Raw genomic sequence first — 5,000 nt, 5'->3', positions numbered from 1 at the left:
GTCATAGTTGGAGGAGTGTCGTCTCACCTTTGCGTACTTCTCAGCTTCCTGTCTCACATCTTCAGGAATCAGTTGATGTCGTCCGTTCGTCACTGAGAGAAAAAAAAAGATTTACTGTCAATCAATCAGACAGATGTGCGAGCGAGCTGTGTGAGAGAGAGAGAGAGAGAGAGAAAGAGAGAGAGAGAGAGAGAGAGAGAGAGAGAGAGAGGTGCAGGTGTGTGTGTGTGAGAGTGTGTGAGAGAGAGAGTTCAGCTCAGGGATTGGTCAGACAGCCAAGAGGAAGTGACATCACAGGAGTTCAGCCCAATTAGCGAAACTCTGACTCTCATCATTCCGTCCCTGCTGACATCCGGTTTCAGTGATCAGTACGGATTGTTTCTGTGAAACAGGAAGTGGCTCCAGCTGAGCCCCGATTGGTCGACAGCTCACCTTCTCCCACCCAGCTGAGCTCCAACTCGAAGGCTTTGTCCTTCACCTCGTCATGAACGATGTAGATTCTAGAGCAGAGACACAGGTTTACAGAGATGCCTGAAGTCACCATTGGAGTACATCTACAGTACAAGTACTGCAGTACATGTACTTGTACTCCAAACATTCAACCCAGTATCACAAACGGGAAACAACTTCTACTTCACTTCCTGGAACCGCTTAGTTTATATTAGAGCTTTAAACTTTTAGTAGTAATACTCACATTTTGGCGACCTCTTTGACGAGCTCCCTGCAGGTCATCTCCTTCATCTGAGACAGAAGATCAATATCTTATTAAACTCTGATCGATCAGCATCATTGATAGTTCAGGTGTCATCAGAATTCAAACCGTTAATTAAAACTCACCCCCAGTTTTTCGATCTCTGTCTTTGCAGCTTGTTTTGCTTTCCCGATGGCACAACCCCAGTAACCCTGTAGAGACAAGCACAGTCCTGTTACTGGACCAGCAGGGGGTCACGTGTGAGAGAGAGAGTTCAGCTCAGGGATTGGTCAGACAGCCAAGAGGAAGTGACATCACAGGAGTTCAGCCCAATTAGCGAAACTCTGACTCTCATCATCCCATCCCTGCTGACATCTCTCTCTCTCTCATATATATACACAGTTGTGTGAAAAAGTGTTTGCCCCCTTCCTGATTTCTTTGCATGTTTGTCACACTTAAATGTTTCAGATCATCAAACATCAGTGTCATTAAAACATGACCTTTGATTCTTAAAGACTACTTTATTACTCGGTCGTATTTACCATCACGCCCAGTGTACGTGAAGAGTCACATGATATTCATTTTCAGGCGTTTTATTCATAGTTTAGTTAAACCAAACCCGGTCTGATAGTTTAGTTAAACCAAACCCGGTCTGATACTTCTGCACAGTCTTGTTGTGCGTTTGTCTTACTAATCAAAGTCTAGTTCAAACAACTCGACTTTAGCTGTGATTTCCTGCTCGTCTACTTTTTGGACCTCAGATTTGTTGTAAATCTTTGATAGTTCTGCTTTAAAGACGTCTCAGATATTTAGAAGACATGGAGAGAAACACAATGATGCCTAAACACTGAGGTGAGTCTCATGAACATGGGACCTCTCTGAAGGTCTGAGCTGGACCTAGACTCAAGCTGCTGTATTCTGAAGGACTAACAGGTCTCACAGGGTCCACGTCCAGACCTGGACCGAAACTAAGATGGCAACCAGATAAATGACAGGTTTCATCTACAGCTGCTATCTTTGTTTGGGTCCCGGAGTGGAGACGCAGGCTTAGAACTGATCCAGATCATAGAGTTTTATTCACTTAGTCTCTCATGTTCTTTACTTCATCTTTAACAAGCTGTTAACTCATCTTTTCTTGATGAATTAACAGACTGTTGACAGTATTATTGGTGGACTGAGCGGAGTCTTTGAAACTGGACAGAAACCAGCCCAGGACCAAGCAGAGAGTCCAGGACCAGCAGAGCGTCCAGGACCAAGCAGAGAGTCCAGGACCAAGCAGAGCCCAGTCTGCTGGTCTACAGGTTGCTAGTGTTCTACAGGTTAAAGCTCCTCAGACTCACCTTCATCTTCTTATCTGAGGGGGTCCAGCTCGGAGGATTGTGGATCACTGAAAGACACAAACAGGACGAGGACTTTAAAGCTGGCAGCACCGCAGAGGACAGACAATGTGTCACAACATAATGCTAAGCTAACAACTAGCTCTAACTTCGGACTGAACCAGGTTCCGCCGGTTTGTACGTTATAAATATCTGCGGGTCTCAGTGAGGACCCGGATGTACGGAGAGGAGCGTCTCTTCCCGCTCCACTGAGTCACGTCGCCATCACAGCTCGTCCATGTCAGCTCGATGCTAGCTGTGTGTGTGTGTGTGTGTGTGTGTGGAGGTAAAGTTAGCTTCGGCTAACTTTACCTCCACACACACACAGAGACACACACAGCTAGCTACCAGCTGCACAGAGTCCCGGTAGATACGTGACCGAGTCCCGGTACGAAACAGTCCGAACGAACGGCCGTGTGTGAGCGGAAGGACTGGAGCTACGGGAAGCGAACGTTAGCTAATGTTAGAAGCTAATGTTAGTTAGCTGCCTAGGTGAAGCTAACATGCTAGTCCGTGGATCGTAGGGAGGTTTAAACGTCCGATAGGCCGAACGGACACATTTAGCTCTTCGTTCGCTTCCGGAGGGATAACAACTTTTCTACCGAACCCGGTGACATTTTTTTTGTGTGATTTATTTATTTATTTATTATGTGGTCGCTTCACATTTCTTCACTGCAAGAAAAACACACACAAGCTGCTGCTGCCATTCAGCTCACAGCTCGGTACTAAAGGAGCTCCGGTGCGACGTCTGTCTCCGGTACACCGGGTGTTTGCTCCGGGAGCAGGTCTAGTCGGGTCCAGAAGGGTTTTATACTCACATTCTCTTCTTCTTCGCCTCTCGCTATAGACGAACAACAAGCTGTTGAGTCCCGAGCTCTTGTTTTCCCGGCATGCAAGTGGCTGCGGTGACAGCGGTGTTCGGTAAACGGATACATTATTCTGATTGGTCGAGCGATTCCTCGATTCTGATTGGATATAAAAACCCTCTGCTGGCGGCTGCTATTAGTCGACACGAACGAGGCGCCACGAGGAAGATGACGTCATCCGCTGGATAACTGTCCTATCACGGCCGCTGGAGGCTGTGATTGGCTGAGCGCGTTTCTTTCCCCCAGAAACGACGCGTCGCTATTGGCTGAGCGGGAGTCCTTGTCTTGTACGGACACAGTAGGAAGCCCGGCCCCGTTACGTGCTGAGGATCTACACACCAAACTACGTTCACAAATCTACAGAGTGAAGGAAACCTTGTTTATCGACGCGGTTATGAACGTGGTAGAAATATACGTCATGTATTCTGGCTACAATGATCATTTCTAATACATCGGCTCATAAAGCATCCATTAATGTACACAACAACTCAACAATAACACCGGTTTGCCTGCTCGTTCCGATGCAAACGCTGCATGGCGGGAGTAACCGGAATGAGCAGTCAGATAGTGTACAAAAGTTGTATTTATATTTATAAACGCACTTCTGTGACATGACAGGTACGCCGAAGGTAAGAGGTGATTGTGAGGCTTCCTGAACGGTCCCGCTTTTTGTTCTGTCACGTCCATAACTCTCCTAAAACCGCTATAAACCTTCAATCGACACTTTCTTTAATGGAGTGTGACGTCACAGATCAGCACCGCTCGTCTGTGGGTTTAACACACAAACATCCAGAGCGGAACTGAAGCGATAAGCGCGTGTCTGGAGAACAATTACCGAGCACACGTCGCTGTTGGGACGCGGTGGGCGGGCTCATCGGCGCGCGGAAGAGAGTGACGGCGGAGCCTCAAACGTCACGATCCTCCGAGAAGAGTGGAGGTTATTTTATACAAGACTCATTAAATAGGACCCGAGAGCTCCCCACGGGGGGCTGTTTTAGAGTGTGCAGCATTCAGCGTGTCGTAGAAAGCATTTTTCATAAAGAAATATGATTATTGCTCCAGACATATTAAATATCGAATTAACGGATAAAGTCCGAGCAACATCATCATACCAGCCATTGTAAACACTGCAAACACAATTATACATGAACTAATATATCTGGAAGATATCTAGAAGATTTGCCACAATTTTGGCCAAAAATCGACGATCTATGCTCTCTCTATGGCTCTCTCATCACGAAGCATGATCGCACATGGCGTATGAACACATGCAGGAGGGGCACGATTCGACCCGGAAACGCACAGCGGCGTCCAAATTACTCTCTTTCAAACCGCTCAAAAGTTATGGGTATGCATGCCAACATCAGCCACAGGTCACGAGAAAAAAAATTGGGTAAAAAAACTTACGTTTTGACGGTTTTGGCGATGAAAAACGGATTTATTCCAGCGGATTTCGGCGCAGCTCTTTCCTCCATGTTGTGCTGCATGCCTGTGAGTGAGATCAATGCACTGGCGGAATGAATGACAAAATGGCAGACGATTCTGTGGGGTGGAGCAATCCATGTAGAGAGGGGGGTTCGCCCAGCATTTTCCGATTTTTAGTCAGTAAACAGACCCGGATACGATGAAACACCCCTGCATGGCTCCCGTTGGACTATCCCGCATCTAAAAATGTCTCACACGAGTAAATCGGCCTTACCAGGGTCACATGACACACATTATGAGCCATTTATTGTTATGAATGACAGATATGACACATCATAACTGCTCAAAATTATTCAAAATGGTGTCAAACTGATTTATTAGGATTATTGAACACTCTTAGTGATAAGAAAAGTGAATATATAGTTAATATGTAGTTATATAGTATATAAAATGAGTATACAGCAATGCAACAGCTGGTTCCGAAAATCATAATTTTGATTTTTATGACCATTTATGCTGGCCTGCTTCACTCAATCGAAGTAAAATATGTTGTGGGGACATGTAACACGTGCTGTTCTATGACTGTGGTGTGATTTTAGGCTTGCAGCTGCATTATTTAAATAAAAAAATGTTCAATACAAG

General features: G+C 45.9%; 2 non-coding genes across 2 annotated transcripts; both read right to left on the bottom strand.

Annotated features, from left to right (window-relative positions):
* Positions 1-263: 263 nt before the first annotated feature.
* On the bottom strand, positions 264-340 carry LOC142967835 (small nucleolar RNA SNORD53/SNORD92). The gene has a single exon (XR_012958981.1). It is a non-coding gene; the product is annotated as a small nucleolar RNA SNORD53/SNORD92 (small nucleolar RNA).
* A 637-nt stretch (positions 341-977) lies between these two features.
* On the bottom strand, positions 978-1,054 carry LOC142967833 (small nucleolar RNA SNORD53/SNORD92). Its single transcript, XR_012958979.1, has one exon. It is a non-coding gene; the product is annotated as a small nucleolar RNA SNORD53/SNORD92 (small nucleolar RNA).
* Positions 1,055-5,000: the final 3,946 nt, after the last annotated feature.

Source organism: Anarhichas minor, unplaced genomic scaffold, assembly GCF_050575085.1.
Source record: "Anarhichas minor isolate MPS153535 unplaced genomic scaffold, ASM5057508v1 ptg000038l, whole genome shotgun sequence".
Taxonomy (NCBI): domain Eukaryota; kingdom Metazoa; phylum Chordata; class Actinopteri; order Perciformes; family Anarhichadidae; genus Anarhichas; species Anarhichas minor.
This window is presented reverse-complemented; position numbering and strand designations above follow the sequence as displayed.